Source organism: Adiantum capillus-veneris, chromosome 13 (assembly GCF_014529385.1).
Source record: "Adiantum capillus-veneris isolate H3 chromosome 13, ASM1452938v2, whole genome shotgun sequence".
In the NCBI taxonomy this organism is placed as follows: domain Eukaryota; kingdom Viridiplantae; phylum Streptophyta; class Polypodiopsida; order Polypodiales; family Pteridaceae; genus Adiantum; species Adiantum capillus-veneris.
The window spans coordinates 41772431-41793384 of NC_140943.1; positions in this window are offsets into that span (position 1 = coordinate 41772431).

The following is a 20954-nucleotide window of genomic DNA, read 5'->3' on the forward strand; positions in this document are numbered from 1 at the left end:
TGCAAATGGACAACAATGTGGAAAATGAAGATGTTAATCTTGGTTTCATCGAACCTCCTACTAAACCGTGTTTCGGTCAAGCAAACAGCTGGATCCATGAAGGATGCCACTGTGGAAAACACTAGTGTATCGTCACTCTTGTTTTCGAGGACGAAAAGTCTTCTCCAAGGGGGGCGTAATGTCATGCCAAGGGTAGGACCGCATCACTCTAGGGGGGATTTGTTACCATATACATACGGTAGTGATGTGTGAACACACTAGGACCGCCGGGGCATTTTTTCCCTCTTTAGGAGGTTTTTTTCCCCCATGCATTGTATAAACGCCCACCACTCTAGGGCTATCAATCTTTCCATTGCACACTAAGTAACATACTCTCAGTTGTGTGCCTTGAGCTTCCTTTGTCTTCTCCAAGCTGTGTGCGTTTCTCTGCAACCCTAACGCCAACAAGTGGTGTTTTGTCTCTTTTTTGCTCAGTGCATGAAGTTATTAATCCAGTTTTCTTGTTTATTTCAATGTGTAATCTTTGTGTGGTGCTATTTAGTTGGATGGTTGCTGCATGTAAAAGTAGGACTGTAGTCACTTGTTTGGTTCTTATTCTAGAGTGAGAAAGGGAACCCATGTATAAACTTGAACCTGAGTAGTATCTGCTACTTTTTCAAGGATGGAAAGACCTTATCTTCTTGATTGACACTCTCTTCAATAGATGTGCAGTTCTCAAAGTCTCTAATTCATCCCAAATTTTTCAACACTCTACTTGATCTAAGGTTCATATGTATTTGAAATCAACTCTAAACAGGAACCTAACTTGCCTTAAATGATCACGAGATTCCAAGCTGTCCTTAGCAGTTTCTAGCTCCTATATACTCTAGAGTAGCGTCTTGGATCTAGCAATGCTTCAACTCTATAAATCAAACTCTACATTAGCAATATGGAAGTTCTATGAGTATACTCTACATGTGACCTATTTTTGGCAAGAAAATTCCAAATTTGTGTTTGCAATCTGTAAAAATGCCCATAAAGTCCCCCCCCCCCCCCTTTTTTTTTGCTTGAATCTTAGTCTCTAGTGGGCATTTTTGGGCTAAACCTGAAATGTGAGTTGTACACAAGTATATCTAATAGATGTAAAGTGTTCGCAGTTGTAGACATATACAACAATCACAAGCAAATATACCAGCCTCAACTCCTTTTGAACAGAGTATCGATTGTTATAACGGAAGCGTAAATAATGATTCGAAGGAAAAAATCACCCCATATTGGGACGCCATACATACATATAAAAAGAAAAGAGTGATAAGCCCTTGGCTTCAATTATGGTCTCAATAGTATGAGCCGATGCCATACGTGCCTGCCTTGTACGATTTGTACTGGTATGGATACATCACAGTTCGTCATCGCCAAATGTAATCTATGAACTTATATCCTCTTATTGCTAATGCCCCAAACCTATCTACCATTGCTCTTGATCCTAAGGCAATGAGCAATATCCCAACATGGGGAAAGAGGCCTTGCTTCTCATGATAATTTCCAAAGCACCTTGCTTCACAAAACAAAATATTTTGTCGAAAGGAAAGGGTAGAAAAACAAGAAGAACTAAAAATTGTCTAACTTGTTTGCCCCTCTTAGGCCAGCTGTCATCGCTTGAATGTGACCATCACCACTATGCTAATAAATTTAAAGATGTCAGATGTACCACGCATGCCCTCGTGGCTTGGTTCATACCGACCTCCATTGAAAATTCACGCAAACATGTTGCAAAGTTTCCTCAAGTTCGTATATTGATAGTATATTCCAAACTTTGGAAACTTTAATGCAATATGCCCTAAAGTAAAGCCTTACTCCTTATAAGTTCTCTCATAAGTTCATCAAAAAGATGAGACAAAACGGAGCCTAAGTGCTCATAGTTAACAAGGGCTTCTACTGACACATAGATGTCAAGATAAAAGCAAAACAACCTTGTGGAGCTTTCATAAAGAATCGACCTTGTAGAATCATACATCTTGTGGAGAGTCATAAAAGTAGCATAGATTGCCTCTGACTGCAAAGGTCTTCTTGTTTGAAGCAACTTTTGCTTGTCAAGATGGTGACTTGCTTGAATCAACCCATGGTGTGGTAGTAATACTACACAGAGTTGAAAGAAAATTAACATTGCCGATTGTGGACCTTGTCGAGTAGGATACCGTACTAGAAGCATAAAAGTAACTACAGTAATTGCAAAGACAAAGAGTACTTGAGGTGCCCAATACTGCTTGTATTTATCCTTGAAAACCCCAATACTGCTTGAATTTACCCTTGAAAACCCATCAAATATGTCTTGCCGACAATGGGTTGATCATGACCATTTCTGAATGTAGCAAGTTCAGTCTACGTGCCCATGCCCTAAAAATTTCAAAACTCTGAACTAGAGGGAAATAGTCTTGTCTGCTTAGTGGATTGAAACAAATGATTGGCCCAACTGAATACCTTTACCTTACAAGCCATAGGCCTTGCCTGTACTTGCCTTACTCCCAATTGTTGCTGATGATTCTTGACCACCTTAGAACAAGATCTTTTGCTTGAAGTTTTAAAACCTTGCTGGTTGTCCTTGCTTTTGCATGTCATAGCTCAGAATAAGCTCTCTCATTGTAGCCCAACTTTGTGTGAGTGCGTGAATGTGGTGCGTGTGCGAGAGAGAGAGAGAGAGAGAGAGAGAGAGAGAGAACACAGGATGTGGGTGGAGCAACTCAACACAATGTGTGAGAGAGACCCTTATTCTTATATCTAGTAAAGAATAAGGTGTGTACAAGTGGTGGGCGATCGGAGGCCTTTGGCGTGCCCGACTGGGGTAAGAGGCACACCGCCTTTACCCTAACAATCTCCCACTTGAAGGCAAAAAGCCAATACATGGTACTACTATAGGATCTAGCACGATGTATATGAGGTATAGGGAGAAATCTTATCTCAATCTATACCCACTCTCTCAAAGTCGATGCATGCCACGGTGTAGGCTTTATGGTGTTCGAAAGTGTATATCCCTGCTAGAATCGGCATGCATACCATGCAGATATCTTATAATCCTTTCCACTACTCTATTGTGCATCATGCTAGTGTGATTCATCGCTCCATAGAGAATCCCAACTACAAACACTCCCACTGCAGCACCTATGTCGAGTCTCAACACTAAGAGGTCGTACATGAGAGTCCCAAAGACTGATGAAAAATGCATAATCTGTTCCAGCATATCCATGCCTATCGTATCAATTCCATGTGCAGTGACCTCTGCCAATCTATACGCAGTAGACATCCCAATGCTCACTACATCACCACCAAAACTAGTCAAGCATGGATGCATCAATCCTGACTATAGGGTAGTCATCACTCCCTCATCATCCATAGAGACTATATCTGCATGTCCTAGCATCACCATATCATCCTATAGCATAAGCATTTCAAAGAACTCCATATCGCTCATCTGTATATTGGGAGGCATCTTTGTCCTAAGAGGATTAATCCATTGTGTCTCGCTAGAGCATGGCTGTGCTAACTCTGCATCTACAGACATGTTGTGCACAACACTCTGGATCTCATCCACAAAAGATATGTGTCTAGTCTCTCGTTGACATGATTGTAATGTAATTAAGACTATGCCATCTCGCACCTCAGATAGATATATAGGATAGAGCAAGTCAATCCTAGCTGTCCGCATCTACTATGTCTCACATCTGAGAAACATATCGCACATGACGTAGCGTATATGATGCACCACTGGACAATGACAAGCAAACATCTCCTACACCTGCAATGTCAAAAGTTGAACCATGTCCGAGTGTACACAACCAGAGCTCCCACTAGAGAATCTGTTGAACCACTCACAATGTGGTGTGACGTGAAAAATTGCATCCTCCAGAAGACATGTAAACAGAAGGACCCCAAAGGCAAACTCATGTGTCAAAACCTCATCTGCATCATGCATAGATCTCCGATGTTTCCTCATACCTCTGAGATAGCGGTGCCTAATGTGCCGTATGTGACCACAATCCCAACAACGCATATATCAGAAACTACGAGACCGCCATCTCTCACGAGTCATGGCTATCATCAACTTTGAACTATCACGCATGTTAACAGCCATAAGTGAAGCTATGGCTCTACAACATGTACAAGGGAATGTGAATAAACCAATGCCAAAGAGAAAAGCACCAAACCCAAAAAAAAAGAATCCCCTTGTGGAGAGAAAACACTCGCAAAATAGCTCATTAGCACTCGTAGTGCTCAAGCACATCAACACATAAAACCTCTCATAGTAGTGTAACCACATTGTGCTCTACAAATGTCACACTAATGCACATCTCAAATGCCAAAAGTACATGGAATCTGTAACCAATGACTACATGTAAAGTATATGTAGTAGACTCACGATCAGAATATTCATTCACCAAAAATAGTGCATATAATAAGTCTACATGTAGCTACCTTGAGCTACACAAATGTCACTCTTGCGAGAGTGGATACAAGAACACTAATCCGTGTCCAAAAACAACCATATACCCATCAATGTGGGAGCAAAGTCAATCACAACAAGAGAGAATCACCATCTCAATCCAATGACTACAAATGCATCAAAAAAGTGTACGGCAATCAAGCCAAAAAGATGGTGAGAACTCTAGGGAAAATCAGAGAGAGTTTTCCCTACAAAATGAGCGAAATCACAATGCAAACTATCAAACCATGAATTGCATCAAAGATGTCAAAGTGGGAGAAGCTCTCTACCACTATAAACTAATCAAAAGCTATCAACAAAAATATGGCAAAATGGGAGTAAACCTCAACCACTATAGTCTTCGAAAGTAGACATAAAAGCATAAACCATAACACTACTCAATGTCAATGAGTAGAAATGTCAAAATGGCTCCATAATGTGACATAGAATGGTAATCCACACTCAACATACATCCACGGAGTGTCCATGTGTAACAAGTGCCGAAAGAGGTGTAATCCAAAAAATTGATCAATGTGAAAACAGTGCTCTCAAGAAAGCTCACCGACACTCAAAAGTGCTCAGCAAAATGCATGTACGATGGGCATCAACCATGCGCCATAACCATATGCAAATCCATCTGCAAAGATCATCAATTGAAGCACAGAATTGCTATCAAAGTGTCCCGTGAAAAGAAGCTCCACCTATGTGCTTGAAAACCCATGTCTCTCAAAAGACTGCTTTGATGGTGTGTAAACGCCTCCGTGATTCTTTGTTCAAATCTACCAATAAACCTCAAACCTCAAGCTCTACACAAGATGAAATTGCATCTTCAACCTCAGAATTTATGCACCTAACTTCGAGCATCTTCCATGCTTCCAAATGAGCATCAAACTCGCACACTTTGCAAAAACAAAAAAACCTAAATTTTTTGTATCCAATCAGTCTGAGCTGAATATCAGCAAAACGGTGAGGAATTTCCAAAAAGTTTTTTCTGGGAAGTTTTAGATCATGTTGAAATGGAGGGCAAAATATTTCCATACAACCTAGACAATTGAATTAAATGCAAAAATTTTAGACTTTATGTTAATAATTACTTCCCGTCTCGAGGAAGTGCCCAATGCCGTAGATTGTGTCATGGTCATTGCTCGTGGAAAATTCCCATTCCTTTGAACTTTTTAGAGGCACAAACTTCAATTTTTTTGAAATCAGTAACATTTTAGTTGGTTTCACAAGCCTTGCTCTTAAATAGCCTCCTATGGAGCCGTGCTCCTTTGTCCAACATGATCGCATGTAAAGCCTTGCTATATTCGTCAAGCTTGTGGCATACCATTGCAAAACACTTTCCAAAGCAAATAAAAAATAAGTAGATCTGCTTTACCCACGACCTTGTTGACTCTTGTACAAAGCCTGCATAAAGATGTCTTCCTTGCCCTTTAACATCCAGGGTTGCTCATAGTTAGAAGCCCTACACTGAAGGTTAATCTCATAAGGTGGCCATCGATCCGCAAGAATTCGTTAAAAAAATTCGATCAAAAAATCGAATGAAGAGAGTCCAAACAAAAAATATCAGCCTTCCCAAATCATATTGAAAGCTTACGCATGGCGAAGTAGGCTTGAAAAACTTTTCATGCAAAGCGAACCATCATCAACAAGATTGGAAGTGTCCTTCAAATGCTCATCATGTTATGCATGGATGACTACAAAGGATTAAATCTTCAATGAGGTTAAATTCTTTGTATATGTAGCTTTTAGTGGGCCTTAGTGATCCAGAAGACCCTCCAGTTCTTAGCCCATGTGGCTCTTCAATCTTACAAGTGGTTCGGAGAAGGTTTGTGGGGTTAATTTTTGCCTTGGGAAGGCCAAAGTTTGGAAATTTTGGGCGTTCAACCTTCAAATGACTGTGAAACACAAGCTTTTAATGGCTTGCAGACAACAACTTCATTGAAGAGAGACAATGGGATCATAACCCCTACACTGGCTTCCACTCATGATGCCACATCAATGGTTTTTGTTGGCCTCATCCCTACAACCTCGCCTATGTCAATATCATGCAGTTTCGTGTAGGTCCTGGCATCGCCTTCCTTGTGTGTAAGGGCTCGTACCCGCCACTTTGTTCAAACCCACCTTGTCAAAGTTCAAGCTTCCATGCATGGCGAGAGAGAGAGAGAGAGAGAGAGAGAGAGAGAGAGAGAGAGAGAGAGAGAGAGAGAGAGAGAGAGAGAGAGAGAGAGAGAGAGAGAGAGAGAGAGAGAGAGAGGAAAAGGGAGAAACACACACACACACACACAGCATGTCAAACCAAAAGCCATGACCCCTTTCTTGCTTCTCCTCCTCCATGTCCGCCCTTCTCCCCTGAGCTCTAATACCAATCTAAGAGACCGAGAACTGATGCATGCAACTCTCCACCCATCGATGCCATATATAGGTCCCTAGCCTGCTAAATATAGGCCCATGAGCCACATGACCATCCCGACCCTTGGCCTACTACCCACTCCTACCTTAGGCCTGACAACAACATGCTACAATCATATGCCAATCTCAAGTGAAGCCTAGATCATTGAAAGCTAGTCTATGATCACAAGCCAAATACAAGCATTTCATCGAGCTAAAGTGATCCAGTTAGAACCAGACTTGCTATGGAGATAGACAAGACCTTTGAAATATATCTATGGTCTTCTATCCATCACCATAATGTCATATATATAAAGATTTATAGCTAACCAATATTGGCAAGTCGGTTTCAATAATTGTTGCACTTTCTAGCTTAGTATTGTCAAGCTCTATTCACAACTACTCTCGGAATTCAAAATAAATGCATAAAACACAAGTTATGACTAAGAATAATAAATGGAGGGCCATGCCCAATACGTGGAAATACTGCAAGAGACTTATGTTATCGCATATCAACCCTCTCACATTTTCACCACTTGTTTGCTAACTTTGATGGTGATTGCCAATATATTTTAGATTTTGAATATGGGGAATAAAAAACAAGAAGCTAATGACAGTGCAAGGATATGTACTTGAATCTCCTTAAAGGTCCTTTTTATGTGCTTTCATTTATCTTTTGTACAACCTCCTAGATTTAGAAGATCCTTCAAATAGAGCATTCAAATGTTGTGTGGCTTTGCATTTCCATTGAGAACAGAGAGAAATGGGTAATTTGAAATGAAGGGATTCATTTTTTCTAATTTTTTGGAAATGCATTGAACTCTCTTTACACAGGAAGCACTACACTCGTTCTTTTCACAGAGTGCTCTCATTTTCAGCCATTAGCGAGGACAAAGCTAGAGGTTGAAGGTAAAAAAAAGAGTGTGAGTTTTGCCATAAAAAGCTCTACAATCATTTTCCACACTGAATCTTCAACAAAGTCTGAAGGCATGCTTGTCAAAACTCTACATGCTCCAACTTCCCAATAGGGGCTTCTCAACACTACTAGTAGTAGTCGTAGTGAAAACACCAACAACCTCTCTAGGATCTTGTTCCTTGGAGTGTGTTGATAGGGATCCTCTCTAGGATGTCATTTCTTGGAGTGCGTTGATTGTAAATATTCCCAACATGAATATGTTAAGGAGGATTTATATTACTTTACTTTGATGTAAATGGAAGGTCTTTCTCTAGATGTAGTCACTTGTGCATGCACCTCTAGATGCGAGAGGAAAGACTTTCTTCTAGATGTGCTTGCTAGTCATGGGATAGTGGAGAAACATGTCATGCTTGGCGCTGTGTTGGTCTTTATGCATGCCAAATATGGCTCCCTTACAAAAGCACAAAAACTACTTGATGAGCTTCGTGTTTGAGATATCCTCTTAGAACACTTTCATTGTAGGATGTAACCAACATGGATGTGGCAAGGCAAAAGTCTTGTGGTAAAGGGGTTTTCTCAAAAGAAAGGTATTAACTGTGAGTGTGCGGATGCAGTGCGCGCGCGCAGAGAGTGCGAAGGGGAGAGAGAGAGAGAGCACGACACAGGATGTGGGGTGGAGCTCCCAAATCTCACTGTATGAGCACCATGTGAGAATGTGAGTGAGAGCTCCTTATTCTTTGTATGTATAAAGAATAAGGAGATAAATGTGGGCAGCCGGACACTGGCCGATGGACACGGGCAAAGCACGATGAGGCACACCGCCTTTACCTAACATTCTCCCACTAAAGGCTGTGTGCCGATAAGTGGCGAGAAGACTAGCCTACAACTAGTATATACAAGAGGTGAGAGAAGACGGCTCTCAACCTATGCCCACTGGCTCACTTTGTAACTGCTCTAGTGTAGACGCAACATGCATACCACTACGGCTAGAGCTATGATGACACGCCTGATGCAGGTATCGAGTGACAACCTGCATGGCTCCACAATGCACAATGCCAGTGTCAGTCATCGCACGACTGACAACTCCCACTGCAATGCACCAACCGCATAAACAAGATCAGGTCTCGAGACCAAAAGGTCAGACATGAGAGACCCGAAAGCCAACGAAACATGCACTATGTATGCCAACCTATCCCTCTCAGCAACCTCAGTGCCATATGCATCCTCATCAGGAACCACCTCACTATGCATCACCATGTCAGCATCCTCTAGCAAAGGCATATCTGCTGAGAATGACTGCAAAACTGAAAAATTAGCACCACTACAATCACACACAGCTGTCTGAAGGACACTGTCGCCCTCAAACATATCAGATGCATCATAGAACAATGGATCGGTCTCTGGCTCAACCGATGTCATCTCAACGGATGACTGACCAAGGTGTGCATCCCCAGAGATACCACTGTCTGCGTGAACGTCACCACAAGACAGATGAACAACTTGCTGTGTCTCACAAGAGCCTGCCTGCTCTAATTGCCTAACCTCACTAGGCATACACACAACTGTCTCACTGCTCTGCTGCTGACACAAAGGCAAGGCAGCATGCAACCCACTAGCAAAGGAAACCCGTCTCTGCTGTCTACATGGCTACAACAATGTCACAGAGATAGTGCCATCTCTCACGTGACTAACATGCATTGGATATGTGCTATCAACACTAGTACCTTTAGCTAAAACAAGCTGTCCACGATGCAAACTAAAACCGTGCTCATCTAGCACAACATGGCACCCACAATCTCTCAATTGACTCACGGAGACCAAACTCCGAGTCAAACTCGGCACATGGCGAACATGCCTCAGCACTAGCATTGCTCCACTCGGCAATGACATCCGAACATCTTCTGCACCAACAATGTCATGACGTGCGTACTTCCATGTCTGGCAACCTATACAACCAAAGAGCAGTAAAACCAATCCAAAAAACTGTCGGCAACCACACAATTGAGACGGAACCAAAAAAGCAAGTGCGGAATAGCTCGATGCACAAAGTATGCAGAAGGTCTCCCACTAGAACCACAATCTGCTGGCAAAAGAGATGGATGTGGAATACACGTCGCAATCCAAACTGCCAAACACTATGGCCAACAATGCTCGAGATAACAAAACTCTCCCACCCGAGAGCAAACCACTGTCTCAAGCAAAGAAGGTGACCAAGAGGTCAAGCGCACTAGCCTCTACAATAGGCATACATATCTGGCAAAATTTCGCCAGAGTCTCCCTTGTAACTGGAGTAAACGACTCAACGGTAAACCACAACGGAGACAACAACCAATACGCAAATGGCCAATCCGGGAATGTACTCATCCGGAATCACCTCACAAAGTCATACATAGAGCCAAACCGCTCTAGCCAGAGTATCACTCAACGGCGCTACAAATGACATACATATGTGAGTGAAAAACTGCTGCCAAAATGTGTCAATGAATGACCAATGTGCCAGATAACCATAGCATACACAAATCCTGACTCCTACGAGAGTGGGTACAAGAACACCAAACTGTGTCCAAACTGACAAAACCTGTCAATGTGAGAGCCAAGCTCGATCACAAACTATGGCGAGTAATCTCCAACCACTATCCCACAAAAGCATACACAAAGCAAAAGCTCAAGACACCTGCTGTGTCGAAACCGGTATGCAAGCCAAAACACTGCAGAAGATGTCCTCAACTGCAAATGGCAACACCTGTGGGAGTACTAGACTCAACCTGTAGCCGGGAGTCAAAACTGGAAGCTCCAAATGGCCGAGCACACACAGCTCAAGACCAAAAAACCAGAGCAAAACATGCTCGCAATGCACCACTCAAAAGGAAAAACACTGCACACAAATCCTGAGTGCTATAAGCAATCGCAATCTCGATCGCACCAACAATGCGCATAAAACTCCTGAGAAAATTTCGCCAGAGTTTTGTCAGTAAAACGGCCACAAAACCAGTAACCAAACTGACTGCACGCTCAAAACCATGAGCAACCAAAGCGCATCAAACCGCACTCCAAATGCATGGACCAATCTCCACACTTTGCATACATCATTGCAAACACCTGCAAATCTAGTACACAAATATCTGCTCTACCTGTGACTGCCAAAAAACATGCTCGAGGCATACATTGTTGAGCTCAAAATGCAATCACATTAGTCTCCCTTAGCATCAAACCACATAAGGCATACATTGTATCCTCCCACCTGTGAGGAAACTTGCAGCAAATATCACTCTCACATTTGAGAGCAAACCATGTGTGGAATCCTCGACACACAATAAAAAACTGCTGCAGCAGAAAATTCAGCGTTAAAAATTTTAAAATTCTGATATGACGAGTGCATCCGGAGCGTGCCAAAACCCCAAGGTAGACTCCTAGATCACATGTATCTGAGTCCGGGTGTGAAAGCTATGCCAAAAACCTCCGTTTCGGCCCAAAAACGCAGCATAAACTGCCAAAAGAGGGCTGAAAAATGCATCTCCTCAACCGTAGCTCGAATGAAGTTTTTGATGGCTCGAATGGCTTCAAAAGGGGAGTAAAACGACAGAACACCTACTGGAAATGCTCTCGAAAAGCTGAATTTGCCGATGCCGAAGTCGAAACCCTATTTGCACTCTTGAAAGTGCGCGCATGCGGAAGCGATTTCGGGAATGAAACCAGCTCTGATACCAGTTGTGAGTGCGCGGATGTAGTGCGCATGCGTAGAGAGTGCGAAGGGGAGAGAGAGAGAGAGCACGACACAGGATGTGGGGTGGAGCTCCCAAATCTCACTGTATGAGCACCATGTGAGAATGTGAGTGAGAGCTCCTTATTCTTTGTATGTATAAAGAATAGGAGATAAATGTGGGCAGCCGGACACTGGCCGACGGACACGGGCAAAGCACAATGAGGCACACCGCCTTTACCTAACATTAACTTCAATGAAATACTTTCTCTTGTTGTGAAAATGAATTCAATTAGGCTTGTCTTAACCCTTACGATTGCTCATGGCTTCAATCTTGAGCAAATGGATGTAAATACGACATTCCCTCATGGTGACTTGGAGGAGAAAATTTACATGCTTCAACCGAAGGGGTATGAAGAAAAGGGTAAGGAAAAAATGGTTTGCAAGTTAAAGAAAATATTGTATGGTCTAAAGAAAGCATCAAGATAGTGGTACTTGAAGTTTGACCGATGGATGTTGGATCATGGATTCAAAAGATGCAACTCAAATCACTGTGTCTACATGAAGAATTTGAGAGATGGAAAGTTCATCATCTTAATGTTGTATGTTGATGACATGCTAACAAGTGCTAACATCCAGGATATCAAAGACTTAAAAGAGGAGTTGTCTAGATATTTTTCAATGAAAGATTCAAGTGCTGCAAAGCAGATACTTGGTATGAGGATTTCAAGGGACAAGGAGAAGAAGACACTAAAGCTATCTCAAGAGGATTACATCAAGAAGGTACTAGAAAGGTTTACAATGCAAGATGCAAAACTAGTTTCTACACCTTTGGCTAGCCACTTTAAAATAACCAAAGATTTGTGTTTAAAGACACAAGAGGAGATAGTGTACATGTCTAAAGTTCCATATGCTGCAGTGGTAGGTTCTTTCATGTATGCTATGGTCTGGACAAGGCCAAATATTGCACATGCAATGGGAGTTGTGAGTAGGTTCATGGAAAATCCAAGTAAAGAGCACTAACAAGGTGTGACGTGGATACTTAGGTATCTAAAAGGGACAACGAACGCTTTGTATTTTAGAGGCTTTGACATTTTCTTAAAAGGGTATGCTGATGTAGATATGTCAGGTGACAAAGATACTCAAAGAAGCACTATTGGCTACGTCTTCATGGTTGGAGGCATAGCAGTGAGTTGGGCTTCAAAGTTGCAGAAAGTGGTCTCACTTTCTACCATGAAAGCGGAATATGCAGTTCTCACGGAGGCAAGCAAAGAGATCCTGTGGCCTCACAGAGTCTTGGAAGAGCTTGGATACAAGCAAGAAAATTGTGCCTTGTACAATGAAAATCAAAGCACCATTCATCTTTCAAAGAATTCAGCCTTTCACTCAAGGTCAAAGCACATTGAGGTGACTTATCACTTCATGTGTATTCTTTTGGAAGAGGGACATCTAAAGCCAGAAAAAGTACACACAAGCGAGAATCCTGCAAACATGTTAACAAAGGTGGTCAACAAGGAGAAGTTGAGCTTTTTCTCAACTTCATTGGAATTCAAGGAAAAGAAGCTAGGATGGAAATCACTCACAGGTTTAGTGTGGAGACCATTCTCCAAGCGAGAGATTGTTAAGTATGGAGCCCGATTCACCCCTTGTAATTTTTAGTCTAAAAGATGCACATTTGTAAGGCCCCTGATATTAGGAGAAGCCATCGTGCATAGGAAAAAATCACTCGCCATAAAATTAAAGATTAACGCCCGGTTGAGAGCTTTGTCTGTTGGAATATTCTTTTTGCCAGAATATTGTGGCCGAACGGCAACCAAAAAGTGATCAAAAAATGGCCCCGGTTGGTCGGTTAGCCGATAGCCGTTGGTCGGAAGTCTTTGGCAGGCGGTTGAATTCAATCGCCAGTGAATGAGTTTCAGGCAGACTTGTCTACGGCTACACATGGGTGAATGGCTGAGTTTCAAGCGAACTTGTTTACCTAAGGGCGGCCACACATGGATGCATGAGAGAGTTCAACTTGGACTTGTCTACACAAGGACGACTACACACATGGGTGTCTATCATGAGAGAGGGCAACCCTTTTGGCCTATAAAAGGCCTCTTCTACACACAAAACATTTTGTGATTATGGATTGTGGAGTTGGTGAAGCAAGGTGTGTGTGAGGTGGTGAGAGTGAAGCAAGGCGGGAGTTTCATTAAGGGTATAATCCCTTTGTAACCTACTTCTAGTTTGAAGTGGAAAAGCCATTGAGTGGCTTCTTTCCCGTGGACGTAGCGCTACCCACATTGGGTGAACCACATATATCATGTGCTCTCTCTCTCTCTCTCTCTCTCTCTCTCTCTTGTGTGTGAAAATTCTCTCTCTCCATTAAGTAAACCACTCGCGTCTCTACTTAGCTACACCTCTATTTCCTAACAATACGAGGGGAAGTCCTTTCTCCAAATACAATCACCTATGCTTGCATATTGAAAGCACATGGCCTTAGGCAAGACCTTCACACTGTGGCATGTGAAAGTTGCATTTACGCCTTAGCCATGCGTTGATACCTTAGACTTGCTCAAACTTGTTGTTAGACCTATAGATAAAGACAAATGGATATAAAATAGAATGCTTTTTCTTGTAATACATGTCTTAAAATCTAATATCTAACCAACTCAAATGATTTTCTCATATTAAATTGATCATTTAATATGGGAGAATAAACGGGACCAAGGGTTAAGATATAGACTTGTTCTTGTAGATCTATCTCAACACGGGGCCAATGGTAAAGGGGCCCAAATGAAAGATGGTCTATCAAAGAGCAAGGCTAACCAATGGAGCATAAAGACCTTAGGGTTAGCTTCATTGAAGACCTCCAATAATTAGTGTAAAAGTCCTTTGACCTTAGGTAAGCTAGGGTTGTGCTTGACGTGGGAACCCGGCCCAAGCTTAAGGTGCTTGTCGTGCTTGATGGCTAAGGTGCTTGAGGTGCTTGTCGTGCTTGACAAATAAGGTGCTTGAGGTGCCAAAAAGTCAATATTCATTCCCTACAAGGAGGGGGCAAGCCCTAAAAGAGGGGGGATGAGAGAGAGAACACACACACACACACACACACACACACACACTCACACAAGGCATGCTTGGTACAAAGAAAGCAAAAGGGACACTCGTAAGTTCCTCCTCATGTTGCGCTCATGGTGTGCCTGAAGCCTATTGGTTGGCCACCCAAGGGGCCCAATGATAATTTACAAGATTTAATTAATTGTCTTTGCATTTATCAAGTCCTCTCTCTCAAAGGGGAAATTAGGGACACTTGTCCCAAGGTTACCCTGTTACTTGGTACGACTCTTGCTTATGATTGTCTAGGCCTGGAGGGGTCTAATGAGCTTCAAGCATGAGCTACAAAGGGGGGGGGGGGGGGGGGTCGACCAAAGCAAGTAGGGGGCCTACTTGGGGGGTATATTATCCCACACACACACTCACACACACTCTCATTGTGTGAAGTGCAAAGTGCAAGAGCTCCCTCTCCTTCTCCAAGAAAGTAGAGAGGTTGAGAGCCTACACCAACACTCTTGGCTATGGAATGCAAATCCAACCGAGAGTCATGTTTCAATGCTTAAGCTTGCCATCTTCTCCATCTTCATTACTATGCTATTATGTATGCTAGCAAGAAGAGCAATGATAAGTGAGGAACTAATTCTTTCTCCCTACCCTCATTCCCTGCTAGCTCTCTCCACCTTCGAAGGTGTTTGAGGTCTTGAGACTGAGGCTTGGGATAGTTAAAGCTTTCCACAAAGTTTATGTTATGCTTGTGATGCATGAAGCTTTCCATCTTCATTGCATCACCTAGGTCACAAGGAACACAAATATTGTATTGTAACAAGTCTCTCTTCATGGGAGAAATCATAATACAAATGCCTATTGGAGGGGGAACCGACTCCACATAAATCTGGTCCCTCAACTGTTGTCATGTTCTCTAAACTCTCTCTCTCTCTTGCAAAAGTATTGTTCATGCCAAGTTAACTAAATGCTATGCTTATGTTGCTACCATCAATTATGTTCACCCGCTATGCTCACAAAGTAATTTCACAAAAGTACTCTCTATAATTTCCGCTACTCTTAAGTTAATAGGCCAATTCCAGTACATTGGTATCAGAGCATTTGGTTTCTCTTTTCTTACTTAAGAAGAGAGTTCCTTAAGTAGCCTACAAATGGTTGATTTTGTTAATTATATTAGGGTAAGTGGAACTAGGATCTATTATCGGTTTTGTTAAGCCCACTATGTGGGATATGGTGCACACCTTGGGAGCTTCGAACTTAATAATGGAGTCTTTTTAGACTTGCCTACGACTTTACCATTATTGAGCCATAAGAAGTCCAAAAAGAACTAGCCCTCGGGAACTTTTCTATGTTAGACCTACTCCACTACTCTCTATAATTAACCACTTCGAGCCGTGGGTGTAGATACTTAAGAGCCGATTTTCAAAGGCTAAGAGGAGTGGCGACTAAGGTTTTGAATTGCCAAAGCATACACTAAGTACATACACAAATCTTGTTAACATGGCTGACAATAACCAAGAGAGTAGAATGAACATTGATAGCTTTGATTTTGCACATGAAGGCGCTAATGAAGATGCTCCCATGTTTGTGAATTATCTCGTAACTAGGTTGGAGCAAGCTATGGGCAACCCTGCTTTGCAAGCCGATGTTACTCAACAACTTCGCGCTTATGGGATTTCCCTTCCTCTCCAAGATGAGAGAGAGCTTAGGAGGCCTATTGAAGAGACCCCCAAAAGAAGACTCTCTCCCATACGAGAGGAGGAATCCAAAGAAAACTTTAAGTTCCTCTGAAGATGTGGCTCCACGAACACGGCGGTCTAGACAATTGCCCACTCCTCCCAAGAGGAAAAGATCAACACACAATCCTTCTCCTCGTCATTCGGAAAGGGAAGAGAGAAAACAAAGAAAGAAAAGGGCTAGAAAGAGGTGACCCTCTTCTCCTTCTTCTTCACCTTCCTCCTCTTCCGAAGAAAGCTATGGCTATTCTCTTAGAGAATTTTGGAGGGTCGAAAATCATACCTTGCATGGCAAAGGTCACAAAATCTAAACAAGTTCAAGGAGGGAGGAAAGAGTATCTCTTTTCTCACTTATGATGGCACCTTTGGTGCTACCGACAAAGTGTTGGCCTTCATCCAGCAATTTGTTGCGGCCTTTGGAGATGAGGGCTTCACAGAGTCCTCCAAGCTACACCATGTAGCTATGCACTTCCAAAAATCAGCTCGTCAATGGTGGGCTAGCCTTTGTGGCAACGACGAAGCCCCAAAGACATGGAAAACTCTACGAGTTTCCATCATGAAGCAATTCCTTGCAAGCGATGCAAAGGACAAAGTGCTCACCAAATGGTGCAGCTTGAAGTTTCTCTCTCATGAGTCTATCCACAAGTATGTAGACAAGTTTTGGGATTTACATCTCAAGGCTACTGTCTTTCAAAAGATAGACTTTGGCTTGGACAACTCCTTGGTCAGCCATTTTTATTCTGAATGATACTAGTTTCATTTCCTGAATGCCCAGTTTTCCAACAACCATCGTCAAGTTTCAAATTCTGTATGCCGCTCCCGAAACTTGACCATCTCTCTGGTTGGTCGCCGAGCAAAAGCAACAATTCTGTGTGGGATTACCTAAAAAGATGGCCAAATACATCAACTCTCAACGGCCTGGTCCTATCACCAAAGTAATCCATCACACCATGGTTTCTTCACGCATCAATTTCCATCAAGGGGCTAGACGGAATGTCAAGCCCATGGAAAACAAAGACAAAAATGATGCAAAGGGGAAAAACAATGCTCAAAATTCTTCCCAAGGCACTTCCAACAGCAACAACAACAATCGGTCCAAGGAGAAGGGAGTTTACAAAGGCAAAAATAAACTCTCTCCTGAAGAGCTAGAAGCTTTTTGCAAGGACCATAAGTGTTTCAAGTGTGGGGAGCAAGGACATGGCCATCGTTCTTGCCCCAAGAAGAATGCTCGCAATGAGACTCCTAGGGCTTCCACCATCAAAGCTCCAAAAGAGGATGCTCATTGCAAAGGATCATCACTTTCCTATGCTTGGGGAAAGGTAAGAGAGCATGATGCCTTTATCTTGTTTGACCCTGGCTCTACTCACAACTTTATATCAATGGAGTTGGCCACCAAGTTGGGCATTCAAGCTTTTGATATGGGAGATATTATAATGGATGACACAACTTTCCAGGGACAGCAAGCCTCTGTTACTCCCTTGATTGGGAAGTTGAGGCTTCATGTCCAAAGCTATGTCTACAAAGAAGACTTTTTCATCTCTCCTCTCCAACATAAGGATGTTATTCTAGGGGCGCTATGGTTTGATCGCATGGCTGCCAATATGAAGTTCCCTGAAAGGAGAATCTACTTCACCTACAGGGGAAAGAACATGTATATAGATGCTAGTGAGCATGGTTGCACTGTTCCACTTGTAAATCCTCTTGCTTTCGATAAATAAATGAAGAGCTGAGTTTTTGCATACATGATTTTTGTCAAAGAGTCTCTAAAAGATCCTAATGTTTCATCAAATGTAAATGGTAGGAATCAAGAAGAGTTAGACTTGTCTAATTTTCTAAAAGGATTCCAAGATGTGTTCATCAATGATATCCCTATGGACTTACCTCCAAAACAAGGGGATGATGACCATCGAATTGAGCTCCTTCTAGGAAGCTCACCACCTAACAAGCCTCCTTATCGAGTCTCTCAAGCTCAACAAGAGGAGATCATGAGGCAAGTACAGGAATTGGTAGACAAAGGGATGGTGAGGCCTAGTTCCTCTTCCTTTTGTTCTCCAGTCCTTTTAGTGAAAAAGAAAGATGGTACATACCGTATGTGTGTGGACTATCAAGCACTAAACCATATCACTATCAAAAATAGATTTCCCGTGCCTCAGATAGAAGATCTATTTGATAAGCTACAAGGCTCTACCTATTGCAGTAGGATTGACCTTAAAAGTGGCTATCATCAAATAAGGATAGTGAATGAAGATATCTTAAAAACCGCGTTTCGCACAATGTTTGGTCTTTATGAATATCTAGTCATGCCTTTTGGCTTGAGTAATGGACCAGCTACATTCAAACGTCTAATGGAGAAAATTTTTAGACCTTACCACAAATTTACTGGAGTGTTCTTTGATGATATCATCATCTACTCCAAGTCTTTGGAGGGACATAAGCAACATCTCCAAGTGATTTTTCAAGCATTGAGGGAGAATAAGCTTTTTCTCAACCAAAAGAAAAGCGAATTTTTCCTTCAAGAGATTCAATACCTAGTTCATATTATCTCTCAAGATGGTATCCGTATGGATCTATCGAAGTTAGAGTTTATAAAAGCATGGCCTAATCCAAGGAATCTACATGAGCTAAGAAGCTTTATTGGTGTGTGTGCATACTATAGACGCTTCATAGCAAAATTTTCTCAAATAGCAGGACCATTACATGGCTTAACTAAGATGGACATTAAGTATTTATGGACTGCTAAGGAGCAAAATGCTTTTGACAAGCTCAAAGAGAAGCTTACCTCTCAACCAATCCTCATGCTTCCAAATCTCTCAAAGCCATTTGAGGTCCAATGTGATGCTTGTGGTAATTGCCTTGGAGCAATCTTTCTTCAAGAAGGGCATCCATAGCATATGAGATCCGAAGGCTCAATATAAATGAACACGTCTTAGGAAATTTCGAGAAAGAGCTATTAGTTGTTCTACATGCCCTAGACACATGGAAGCAGTATTTATTGGAGACTCCATTTATTCTATGAACCGACCATCAAAGTCTCAAGTACTTCGTGATGCAAACCAAGCTTTTTGACAAACAAATGAGGTGGGCAAATTTTCTTTCGCAATTTATTTCCATATTGCTTACATTGCTGGTAAGCACAATCAAGTGGTCGATGCACTTTCACGACGACCAAAAATTAATGCGGCGTCTATAGCTACTCACAATGATCTATCTTCTATAATAAATGAGTATGCTACTGCCTTTGACTTTAGAGACATAATGTCAGCCCTTGCTTTGGGGAAGAAAGAGGAACCATTCACCTTGCCGGATGGTTATCTTCTCCACGAAAATAGGCTATGTGTCACCCATTCCCTTTGTTTGAGAAAGTTATGTATGAACCTCATGCTCCTCCCGATGCGTGACATAGAGGTAGTTAACCTACTCTGCGAGGAGTAGATATGTATTTCTATTTGCCTACCATGAAAGTGGACATACAAGAGTATGTTTCAAAATGTCTAGTATGCCAAAAGACCAAGTATGATAGAGGGAAGCAACCTGGATTACTCCAGCCATTGCGTATCCCAAATTCACCATGGGAGAGTATATCCATGGATTTCATCTTTGGATTGCCCAAGTCTATCCATGGGAATACGAGAATATGGACAATAGTCAATAGGTTTAGCAAGCAAGCACACTTTATTCCTGTCAAAAAGACACTTAAGGCACACCAAATGGCAACTCTCTTCATATCTTAGATTTTCAAACACCATGGATTACTGACATCCATAGTGACAGATACGAATGACCAGTAAATTTTGGAAAGGTCTCTTTGAAAATCTAGGAACAAGATTGAATTTCTCTTCAGCCTATCACCCACAAACGGATCGCCAAAGTGAGATAGCAAATCTTACAATACTAGATCTACTAAAGACTTATGTTACAGAAGTAGATCAACGCTCACAATGGGAAAAGTACTTACCTCTTATAGAGCATGCCTACAATAATACTGTACATACTTCTACAGGAAAAGCACCTTTTGAGATCATTGAGGGAAGACCTAAAAGTCCCTTGCTACTCAAAGTACATGGGAAGATTTTCGCTGCCGATGAGTATAGCCGTGACCTACAAGAATCTTTTCAAAAGATTAAGGAGGCTATATCCATCTCTCAACAAAGGCAAAAGCTGTTGTTGCTGACAAGCACAAAAGGGCCTTAACGTTCAAAGAAAATGATTGGGTCTTACTTAAGTTTCCTAAGGCTCGATTAAGGCAAACGATGGGCAAAAATCCTACAGGCCATCAAAAGTATTATGCTAAGCTAGCAAAAAGATACTATGGTCCTTTCCAAATCTTGAAGCCTATCAATGAGACGGCCTACCCACTCAAGTTGCCCAACCATTGGCTCATACGCAATGCTTTTCATGTGACCCTACTCAAGCCCTACAAAGGAGAGCCACCAAGTGAACCAATTATTGAAGACCCTCCCGAAGTTGAAGACCAAGAAGAGGTGCTACAACCTGAAGCTATCCTTCGGCATGAAGACAAGGTACTACAACATTGTAAGATTATATGACGGTATCTTATTAAGTTCAAAAATTATCCTTTTGGAGATGCTAGATGGATGCAAGGAATACAACTTAAGGATAGTATGAACCTTGTCAATGCTTACAATGCTACATTAGAGTAAGCAAATGTACAAATTTCTTTTAAATGACCCATGTTTTTGTCTTATAAGACTAGTT